This window comes from Sorex araneus, chromosome X (genome assembly GCF_027595985.1).
Source record: "Sorex araneus isolate mSorAra2 chromosome X, mSorAra2.pri, whole genome shotgun sequence".
NCBI classification, from domain to species: domain Eukaryota; kingdom Metazoa; phylum Chordata; class Mammalia; order Eulipotyphla; family Soricidae; genus Sorex; species Sorex araneus.
Window position 1 is genome coordinate 309,244,139 of NC_073313.1, and position 12,297 is coordinate 309,256,435.

Sequence of the window (12,297 nt, forward strand, 5' to 3'; positions counted from 1 at the left end):
ACAATATTTACAAGTCAACAGAACACTAAGAAAGAAACTACAAATAAACACAGAGGAATGGGAGCACTGTAACAGGATTAATCCAATAAACCTAAACTATCAGAGGCTATGTTATCCTACACCCTTGAGACTCTTTAAACAGCAGCAACAAACAAACACCCCCAAAGAGTCCATTGTCACAGATGCTTTTATTATAAAAAGGGGCAAAAGATATAAGACACTGGTAAAGGCATTTGATGAGTTTTTTCCATCTCCAGCAGCTCACAGTTACCTAAGCATTGTTGTGTCCTGAGTAATACTCAACATGGAACCCCTACCCCCAAACACACACACACACACACACACACACACACGCGCACACACGCACACACGCACACACACGCACACACACATACACACAAATACACTTGTATCATTCGTTGTCCCGTTGATCTTTGATTTACTCCAGTGGGTGCCAGTAACGTTGCCATTTGTCCCTGTCGTGTGCTAGTGCAGCCCAGTGATATCTGCTCCCTCCAGGAACAGGAAGATCCTCAAATCATTCATTCAGGGATTTGACGAAGAAATCTGACAATCTAGTTGGTGGGTGGCCACGTGGTCTTCTGACATCCTGTGGAATCCAGTCGGTAACAGCTCTAGTCCAGCGGTCATCTCTGAATCGCATTACATGAGCGGCCCATCTGATTTTTGATGCCTTGGCAAACCAGACAGCGTCCCTGATTCTTGACTGTTGACGGAGGTCAGAACTCCAGAATCCTTCTCTCACTTGAGTGAGACGTGATACTCCTAGCATAGCTCTTTCGATTCCTCTTTTGGGATACCTGAATAGTGTTCTCATCCTGTTTGAGTAGGGCCCAGGTCTCTGATGCGTATGTTAATGCAGGAAGAAGGGTGGAATTGAAAAGATGTGCCTGGAGTTGGAGGTTCTTTGTCCTCTTAACCACTTCTTCGACGCTCTTGAAGGCATTTCACGCTGCTCTCTTCCTCCTGTGCAGTTCTGGTGCCAAGTCGTCCCTCATGTTGATTTCTCAACCCAGGTACACATAGCTGCTGCATTCAGAGATGTTCGGACCCCCAAACACACACATACACACACACACATACACACACACACAAACAATTAACTGTATGCTAGCAGAAAATTCTTGTAGTTGTGTTTGTCATGAAGAATGATGTCACCCCTCTACAATTTATCAACCCATGACCACGTCCAATTGCTGGAAGTAGGGCTTGTGGGTGGAAAGAAAGAACTCAGTCAGCAGACTGAGTCACGGGAAGTAAAAAATGATGATATCTATTGCTTACAAGAAATATGCTGAAGGGATAGGGCACAGAGCAGGCAGCCCAAGAGTCTCAAGATCTTTTACTTCCTGTTACTTATTGAAATGGATGTCTTGTTTGGTCTTCCATTTAGCATACTCTTACTCTGCCCTTAGGGGTGTGACCTCTCATTCCTGGATCCAGTGGGGTTTGATGCAATTAAGTGGGTAGTCAGGCTTATGCATGGAGACAGTGATGCCCTGTGCTTGTGCAGAGATCTTGGTTTTCTCTTTATCAGTCTAGCACTCCAGAGGAAGTTGATAGAGTGCTCTTGCGCTGAAACCACAAGGTTACTAGAGAGGGTGTGGCCATAGCAAGACCTGAGCATAGAGGTCTGAGACCACAGGACCAGGTTGTTCTATCTGCACTAGGGCCCTATTGATTAGGAATTCAGAAGGTTTTTTTGTTGTTGTTGTTTTGTTTTGCTTTTTAATAATTCACCACAAGTAATTTTCCTCTCTCTTTGTATTTCTCCTCACCCTCTTACCCGTCCTCCATGGCTCTGATTTAACTAACTACCTGTAACTCTTTGACAAGGAAGTTGTTTACTAGGGAAAAGGAGTGGTGAATTTCAAAGGCTCACCCACATTTCATTAAGTACTACACTAACTTAGCCAAGATTTTTACCATGTTATGTTATTTCTCACCTATAAAAGGATAGATGAATAGCAGAACTTCTTGAAAGTACGCCAGGCCTTCCTAGGTTCTTATTCTGTTGCCTAGGAATAAGTTTACAATGGTTAAGGGCAAAGGGTATCTCCCCTTTACACCTTCCATTCTCTATTTTCTCTTAGAATTACCTTAGAGATAATTATTGCAAAGAAGTGCTAATAAAAAAGACAATGGAAATAATATCACCACAATAATAATGACAATAAAAGCTAAAACTTATTTTCAATGTGCTGTGTATGGGCTAAGTGCTTTGCAAGAGATGTTGTCTTCATTTGTCACCACTATTTTACAAGGGAGCTGCTATTAATCTCACTTTATGAAGAAGAGACTTAAGTGAGTTTAGAAATGTGATCCAGATCGCACGTTTGTGCTGCTAAGAGGAAGGCAGGATTTCTTCCACAGGATGTCTCAAATAGACACTAACAAGCATAGGAGACATAAAGGAATAAATTATGGTTCATTTCCATGATGAATCAAAAGGACTTGAAAGAAATAAAATTTTAAATTATGGCAGTAACAAAATTAATTTCCTGTCATTTCTGGCCAATGGAATAGCAATTTTTAAGTAAGGCATAGAATCACAATGGATACAAACTGGCAGGTTTCATTATAGGTGAGTCATGCATCCTGGGCCAGGATAAAGGTATGATTCTTTGGAACTGTGCTTATTTGTGGTAGAGACAAAAAGTTTATAACAGAGCCACATATAAACTTTTAAAATTTTGCTTAGAAGTGTCACATGCTGTTTCTTCTTTTTTTTATTGGTCCAATCTGATGATCTGGTCAAGATAGGTATAGATAATCCTATTGTAGACTCATCCCCATCTGCAACAGGCAGAACCCACCACTCTTAGTGAATGGAGAGAGCAACCCAACCGGTATGGATTCCCTACATAATTTTTCAGGTAAAGGCTGTAGAGAGGAATCATCAAGGCTGTTTTATGAACTCAAAGAAACAATGAAACAGGCAACCAATAAAACATAAGACAATTTGAGATCAGAAATCATAAAACCACAAACAAAAATGACAAGCACAAACAAAAACGACAACCACAAGCAAACAAACAAACAAACAAAATTCAGTAAGTGAAACAAAAAAAATGCATAAAAGGCCTTAGCAGCAGAGTAACAGCACTGGAGAATAAAATCAGTGATCTCCAAGTTGAGACGCTGAAAACTTTCAGACAACAGAAGACAGGGAAAAGGCCTCAAAATAAATAATAGCAAATGAGAGAATTTTGGGATGGGTATAAGGGGAACAACATAAGAATCATTGGAAAAGCAAGAAGGCAATTCCAATCAAGAAATAATAATCAAAAGAAACTATAATAGAGAAATTCTCAGAGTAGAAGAGCACCCTTCAAAAACAAAAGATAATGAAACCAAGAGCTTGTTCTTTGAAAAAATATAAACAAAACTTTAGCAAGACTCACAAAGGAAGGAAGGTAGAACCCTAATAAGACAAATTAGAAGTGAAGGGGTTTATCGCAATAAATATCACACAAATGCAAAGAATTATCACAGACTACTTTGAAAATCTTTATACCACCAAAGAGAAGGACTTAGAAGAAACAGAAAAATTATTGTCTCCTTTAACCTCCCCAGGCTAAAGCAAGAAAATAGAGAACACCTGATCAAACCACTTACTCTCAGAGAAATTGAAATAATATTCAAAAGTTTCTTCCAAAAAAAAAACACAGGTACAGATAGGTTCATTATTGAGTTATTGCAAACTTTTTTTTTTTTTTTTTTTTTTTGCTTTTTGGTCACACCGGCGATGCTCAGGGGTTACTCCAGGCTCTGCACTCAGGAATCACTCCTGGCGGTGCTCAGGGGACCATATGGAATGCTGGGAATCAAACCCGGGTCGGCCGTGTGCAAGGCAAACGCCCTAACCACTGTGTTATCGCTCCAGCCCTTATTGAAAACTTTTAAAGAACAGTTACTTCCAATTTTTTCAGGTACTTTAAAGGAAATGAATAAACAGAAACACTCTCAACTTTTATGAAGCAAACATTATCTTGATACTTAAAGCAGACAGAGACAGCACAAAAAAAAGAAAATTATAGGGAGATATGTCTGGTGAATGTACATGCAAAGATCCTCAGCAAAATACAAGCAAGTTGAAAAAAACAACACACAAAGAAAGGATCATATACCATGATCCATTGGGATTCATCCCATGGATACAAGAATGGTTTAACAAGCAAATTGTTCAAAAAAATACACATAAGCAAAAGGGACATAAAAAAACTTGGCATTACTTATCATGAGGGAAATGTAAATCAAAACGACAATGAGATATCACCAGACACCATAGAGAATAGCACACATCAATAAAAACATTAGCCAGAGATAGTACAGTGGATAGGGTGCTTGCCTTATATAAACAGTGGATAGGGTGCTTGCCTTATATATAGTTGATCTAGGTTCAATCCCTGGCATTCCGTATGGTCTCCTGAGCACTGTCAGGAGTGATTTCTGAGCCATGGTGGGTGTGGCTTTTCTAAACAAACAAAAATTCTAAAAGAACACCAATAACTAGTGTTGGAGACAAGTGGTTAAAGAAATGTGGTACATCTACACGATGGGATACTATGAAGCTGTTAGGAAAGATGAAGTCATGAAATTTGTTTATAAGTGGATGGACATGGAAGGTATCATGTTAAGTGAAATGAATCAGAAAGACAGGTACAGATATTGAATGACTTCATTCATTTGTGGTATATAAGATAACATAATATGAGACTAACTTCCAAGGACAGTAGAGACAAGGGCCAGAAGATTGCTGCATGGTTGGAAGCCTGCCTTATGAGCTGGGGTGAAGGCAGCTGAGATTGAGAAGAGATCACTAAGTCAATGATGGACGGAGGGATCACTCGGGATGGGAGATGAGCGCTGAAAATAGATAAATGACCAAACATAATGGCCTTTTAGATCTGTATTGCAAACCATAATGACAAAAAGTAGAGAGAGTATAAGAGGGAAATGTCTGCAATAGAGGCAGAGTGAGGGGTGGGATGGGTTGGGGTGGGGGGGAGGGATACGTGGGGACATTGGTGATGGAAAATGTACACTGGTGGAAGGATGCGTGTTTGGTCATTGGATGACTGAAGCTCAAACATGAAAGCTTTGTAATTGTAGCCCACAGTGATTTAGTAAAAAAATAAACATGAATCTCTGAAAGATATTATATTTGTTAAGATTTAAGTGAATACTTTTTTTCTTTTTGCGTCATAACCAGCAGTGCATAGGGGTTACTCCTGGTTCTGTACTCAGGAATTACTCTTGAAGGTGCTCAGGGAACCATATGTGATGCTGGGAATCGAATCTGGGTCAACTGTGTGCAAGGCAAATGCCATACCTGCTGTGCTATCGCTCCAGTCCCGGTGAACATTTTCTTTTTTTTTTTATACTTCCAGTACCTGTATATCTTTCCTTTTTTATTTTAGTTTTTTAATTTATCCTCTTCTTCACATACAAAAAGTTTGCAATCATATTCCTGGAAATACGGCATATACAAATATGAAAATCTAGATGCTTTCATTTTGTCGATACCTAATCAGTAGTGAACATTTTCTTATGATACAAATAAGCAAATTAAATATTTGAAAAGAAAAAAAATAACCAGTGTTGGCATGAATGTGGTGAAAAACTTTCTCAATTTGGAGGAATGTAGACTGGTTTAATCCTTCTTATAAAACAATATGGGATTTCCTCAAAATACTAGTAATTGAGTGTCCATAGGACCCAGAAATTCCACTTGTGGGAATGTACCCCAATGGTCCCAAAGAACAATTCAGAAAAGATATCTGAACCACTATGTTTATTGCAGCACTGTTCACAATAGCCAAAAATCTGGAAACAACTCAAGAGCTCAAGAATAGATGACTGGATAAAGAAACTATGGTACACAATGGAATACTACTCAGTCAAAAGAAAAGATGAAGTTATGAAAATTGCTGTTATGTTGATGGATCTGGAGAGCATTATGATGAGTAAAGTTAGCTGGAGGCAGAGAGACAGACACAGAACAATCTCTCTCATATTCGGATTATAAAAAAAAATAGTAGGTGTGGCTTCTCCTGAAGCCCCTGCCTGGCACCTTGCCGCCACCGCCGTCGGATCCTGACCAATCTCCATCCTGCAGGTAAACAGGCAATCCCTTGGAGAGCCTGCCTCAGCGCGGAGAAGCCCCCCTCCCCACCCCCTGCCCGCCGCGGCTCGGGGCTTCTCCTGAAGCCCCTGCCTTGGCACCTTGCCGCCGCCGCCGTCGGATCCTGACCAATCCCCACTCTGCTGCTTAGGGGCGTGTCCTCATCTCAGGGGGCGTGGCCTAAAAAGTGGGCGTGGCCTTCTCCTTTGGCCACAATTGATAGAATTTATTCTATCTGTGTCTTAGTGGGCGTGGTCTAAAGTGGGCGTGGCCTCCTCTCAGAGCGGCCAACGCTAACGCGGCCGCAGTTATTCTTTGCTACCTCAGCTCAATCCGTACTGTGGATTCCTTTGAAAACTCACTTTTGCGATCTCAAACATTTACGCAAAATAGCCATTAGCTTAGGCTGACAGTATAAAAGCTATCAGTGAACAAGGGAAGTTTAGCACAATCGGAGCCCCTTCTTCCCACAAAAACGAAGAGGAATAAATAACTACAAGGTTCCAACTCTGCACTTCCGTGACAATATGAAGAAACAGCGAAAATCCCCTTCACCAAGAGAGGGAGAACAAAAGATACTAGAAACCTCAAAAGAGGCTCCCAACATCTACGACATCTCAGATAAACAATTCAGAGAGGAAATATGGAGGAGAGTCGACCTACTCCAAGCAACTATGGAACAGACATCCAATAAATTAAGGGAGGAGATGAATCAAGCGCTGGAACGGTCTACCAAGAAAATACAGGAAGAAATGAGAGCAGAAATGAGAGCAGAAATTTCAAACCTTCGAACCGAAGTCTCACAAATAAAGCAATCGGTAGATGAAATAAAAATATCACTAGATGCCCTCAACAGCAGAATGACTACAGCCGAAGACAGAATCAGCGAGCTTGAGGATGAGCTGCAGAAAGCTTACAGACAGCAACAAATCATGGCCAAAGACCTCAAAATGGCTATAGAGCGAATCAGAGCCCTGGGGGATGACTTCAAGAGGAACAACATAAGAATCATTGGACTACCAGAACCACAGGGAAGTAACCCCAATGAAAAAAACATAGTCAAAGACATCATCACTAAGAAATTCCCAGAGCTGGACAAGGCAGGCGTCCAGATACAAGAAGTCCGAAGAGTGCCAGCAAAAAGAGACCCAAATAAAAAGACTCCAAGGCATATCATAGTCAGAATGGCGGATGCTGTAGATAGAGACACAATTCTACAAGTAGCAAGGTCAAAGAGGGAAATCACATACAAAGGAGCACCCCTCAGATTTACGGCCGATCTGTCAGAAGAAACCCTCCGAGCCCGAAGACAATGGTGGGACATAGTGAAAAAACTCAACGAAATGAATGCCTCACCAAGAATACTTTATCCAGCTAAACTCTCACTCAAACTCGAAGGAACCATACACTATTTCTCGGATAAACAACAGCTCAGGAACTTCATAGACTCAAAACCAATCTTGAAAGAAGGTCTAAAGGGGCTACTGTAAGACAAGGAGGAGCCCCATAAGAACAACAAATCCCACAGAAAGATGACACAAAACCACATCACAATAATCTCTCTCAATGTCAATGGCCTAAATGCACCTATCAAAAGACACAGAGTGGCTAAATGGATCCGGAAATTAAACCCAACATTCTGTTGCCTGCAAGAAACACACCTGAACAAACAGAGTAAACATAGACTCAAAGTCAAAGGATGGAAAACAATCCTCCAAGCAAACAACCCCCTTAAAAAAGCTGGAGTGGCCATCCTGGTATCCGACAACATAGATTTCAGGATGAAAAAGATCAAAAGGGACAGCGAAGGTCATTTTCTGTTTATCAAGGGATATGTACAACAGGAAGAAATCACACTCTTAAACGTATATGCTCCTAACAAACGACCGGCTAAATATTTAAAACGACTCCTAACAGACTTCAAAGAGGACATCACTAAAAGCACAATTGTAGTCGGAGACTTCAATATGGCCTTATCGCCTCTAGATAGATCCACAAGAACAAAACTCAACAAGGAAACACTGACTCTGAATGAAGAAATTGAAGAGAGAGGCCTAATAGACCTATACAGGGCCTTACACCCCAAAAAGAAAGAATACACATTCTTTTCCAGTGCACATGGAACATTTTCAAAAATAGACCATGTACTGGGCCCCAGAACATACCTCAATAGAATCGGAAAAATAGAAATTGTATCAACCATCTTTTCAGACCACGATGCGCTGAAGATAGAAGCTAACCACTCACAAATACGGAAAATCAAATCAAACACCTGGAAATTAAACAATTCCATGTTGAACAATGAGTGGGTCAAGAAGGAAATCAAGGAAGAAATCAAAAGATACTTAGAAACAAATGAGAATGAAGACACGAGCTACCAAAACCTATGGGACGCAGCTAAAGCCGTGTTAAGGGGAAAATTTATAGCTCTCCAAGCATTCCTCAGGAAGGAAGAAAGGATCCACATAGATAGCTTGACTTCACGACTCAAGACCCTAGAAAAGGACCAGAGAAAGGACCCCAAACCAGACCGAAGGAAAGAAATAATAAAAATTAGAGCAGAAATTAATGACATCGAAACCAAAAAAACAATCCGAAAGATCAATGAAACAAAGAGTTGGTTCTTTGAGAAAATAAATAAGATTGATAAACCGCTAGCAAGTCTCACAAAGAAAGAAAGAGAGAAAACTCTAATAAATCGAATCAGAAATGAAAAGGGGGACATCATAACAGAAACCAGTGAGATTCAAAAGATCATTAGAGACTACTTTGAAAGTCTTTACGCCACAAAAAAGGAGAACCTAAAAGAAATGGATGGATTCCTTGATTCCTATAATCTCCCAACACTGAAGAAAGAAGACCTGGAATACCTGAATAGACCCATCAATGTTAAGGAAATTGAAACGGTAATCAAAAACCTCCCCAAAAACAAAAGCCCAGGCCCAGATGGTTTCACTGGCGAATTCTTCCAAACATTTAAAGAAGACCTATTGCCTGTTTTCCTCAAACTTTTCCAGGAAATTGAAAAAACAGGAACTCTCCCAAACAGTTTCTATGAAGCACATATCTCCCTAATACCCAAAGCAAACAAAGACACCACTAAGAAAGAAAATTACAGACCAATTTCCCTGATGAACACCGATGCGAAGATCCTCAACAAAATACTAGCAAATAGGATCCAACAACTCATCAAAAAGATCATACATCACGACCAAGTGGGATTCATCCCAGGGATGCAAGGATGGTTTAACATTCGGAAATCAATCAATATAATCCAGCATATCAACAAAAGTAAAGATAAAAACCATATGATCATATCAATAGATGCAGAGAAAGCATTTGACAAGATCCAACATCCTTTCATGATGAAAACCCTCGCCAAAATGGGGTTTGGAGGAACTTTCCTCAAGATAGTCGAAGCCATCTATCACAAGCCTACGGCAAGCATTATCCTCAACGGGGAAAAACTAAGGGCCTTTCCTCTGAGATCAGGCACAAGACAAGGATGCCCACTCTCACCACTGCTCTTCAATATAGTACTGGAAGTACTTGCGATAGCTATTAGACAAGAAAAAGAGATTAAGGGCATCCAGATAGGAAGGGAAGAAATCAAACTCTCACTATTTGCAGACGACATGATACTATATCTAGAGAAGCCTAAAACCTCTACTAAGAAACTCTTAGAAACAATAGACTTATACAGTAAAGTTGCAGGCTACAAAATCAATACCCAAAAATCCATGGCCTTCATATATGCAAACAATGAGGCAGAGGAAAGGGACATGAAAAAAGCAATCCCATTCACAATCGTGCCCCAGAAAATCAGGTACCTCGGAATCAGCTTAACCAAGGAAGTAAAAGACCTTTACAAAGAAAACTACATAACGCTACTCCATGAAATCAAAGAGGACATGAGGAAATGGAAACATATACCCTGCTCGTGGATAGGGAGAATCAATGTTGTCAAAATGGCAATACTCCCTAAAGCATTATACAGATTCAATGCGATCCCTATAAGTATACCCATGACATTCTTCAAAGAAATGGATCAAGCAATCCTAAAATTCATATGGAATAACAAACGTCCAAGGATAGCTAAAACAATTCTTGGGAAAAAGATGATGGGAGGCATCACCATCCCCAACCTCAAACTTTACTACAAAGCAGTAACAATTAAAACAGCATGGTACTGGAACAAAGGCAGAGCCGTAGACCAATGGAACAGGGTGGAATATCCCTACACACAACCCCAAATGTATGACCATCTAATCTTTGATAAGGGAGCAAGAGATGTGAAGTGGAGCAAGGAAAGCCTCTTTAACAAATGGTGCTGGCACAACTGGACAACCACATGCAAAAAAATGGGTTTAGACCTTGACCTGACACCATGCACAAAAGTCAGATCAAAATGGATTAAAGACCTCAACATTCGACCACAAACCATAAGGTACATTGAAGACAAAGTCGGCGAAACCCTCCACGATATTGAAGATAAAGGTATCTTCAAACGTGACACGGAACTAAGCAATCTAGTAAAAACAGAGATCAACAAATGGGACTACATTAAACTTAAAAGCTTCTGCACCGCAAGAGATACAGTGACCAGAATACAAAGACTATCCACAGAATGGGAAAGGATATTTACACAATACCCATCAGATAAGGGGTTGATATCAATGGTATATAAAGCACTGGTTGAACTCTACAAGAAAAAAACATCCAACCCCATCAAAAAATGGGGCGAAGAAATGAACAGAAACTTTACCAAGGAAGAAATACGAATGGCCAAAAGGCACATGAAAAAGTGCTCTGCATCACTAATCATCAGAGAGATGCAGATCAAAACAACCATGAGATACCACCTCACACCACAGAGACTAGCACACATCCAAAAGAACAAAAGCAACCGCTGTTGGAGAGGATGTGGGGAGAAAGGGACCCTTCTTCACTGCTGGTGGGAATGCCGACTGGTTCAGCCCTTCTGGAAAACAATTTGGACGACTCTCAAAAAATTAGATATTGAATTCCCATTTGACCCAGCAATACCACTGCTGGGAATATATCCCAGAGAGGCAAAAAAGTACAATCGAAATGGCATCTGCACATGTATGTTCATCGCAGCACTGTTTACAATAGCCAGAATCTGGAAAAAACCCGAATGCCCCAGAACGGATGACTGGTTGAGGAAACTTTGGTACATCTATACAATGGAATACTATGCAGCTGTTAGAAAAAAGGAGGTCAAGAATTTTGTAGTCAAGTGGATGGGCATGAAAAGTTTCATGCTGAGTGAAATGAGTCAGAAGGAGAGAGACAGACATAGAAAGATTGCACTCATCTATGGTATATAGAATAACAGAGTGGGAGACTAACACCCAAGAACTGTAGAAATAAGTACCAGGAGGTTGACTCCATGGCTTCGAGGCTGGCCTCACGTTCCGGGGAAAGGTCAACTCAGAGAAGCGATCACCAACTACATTGTAGTCGAAGGCCATGTGGGGGAAGGGAGTTGCGGGCTGAATGAGGGCTAGAGACTGAGCACAGCGGCCACTCAACACCTTTATTGCAAACCACAACAGCTAATTAGAGAGAGAAAACAGAAGGGAATGCCTTGCCACAGTGGCAGGGTGGGGTGGGGGGGAGATGGGATTGGGGAGGGTGGGAGGGACGCTGGGTTTACGGGTGGTGGAGAATGGGCACTGGTGAAGGGATGGGTTCCCTAACTTTGTATGAGGGAAGTATAAACACAAAAGTGTATAAATCTGTAACTGTACCCTCACGGTGATTCTCTAATTAAAAATAAATAAATTAAAAAAAAAATAGTAGGTGAATAACAATTGCCCAAAGGTGGGGCACCTCAGAGGGGGGAAATTGAAATCCCTCCCTGCCCTAAGAGACCCAGTCCTGGCAGCCAAAAACTTCCAGAACTCAACCACCACCATGCCCACAGCCGCTCTCCACATGCTCAAGTCTAGACTCACCCATGAGTGAATCTATGCTACACAACACTTCATACCACACATCCTACCCATACTCCAAGAGTACCACACCACATTTGGTGGGGTTCAAAGTAAGAGACAACTTATCTTAGAGGGATTTTTTTTTTACAAATTATATATATATATACATATATATATATGTATATATAT

The 12,297-nt window shown here is 40.8% G+C and overlaps 1 pseudogene; it reads right to left on the reverse strand.

Moving 5' to 3' along the window:
• Positions 1–412: 412 nt before the first annotated feature.
• Positions 413–12,297, reverse strand: part of LOC129399909 (uncharacterized) — a 66,059-nt pseudogene continuing 54,174 nt past the window's right edge.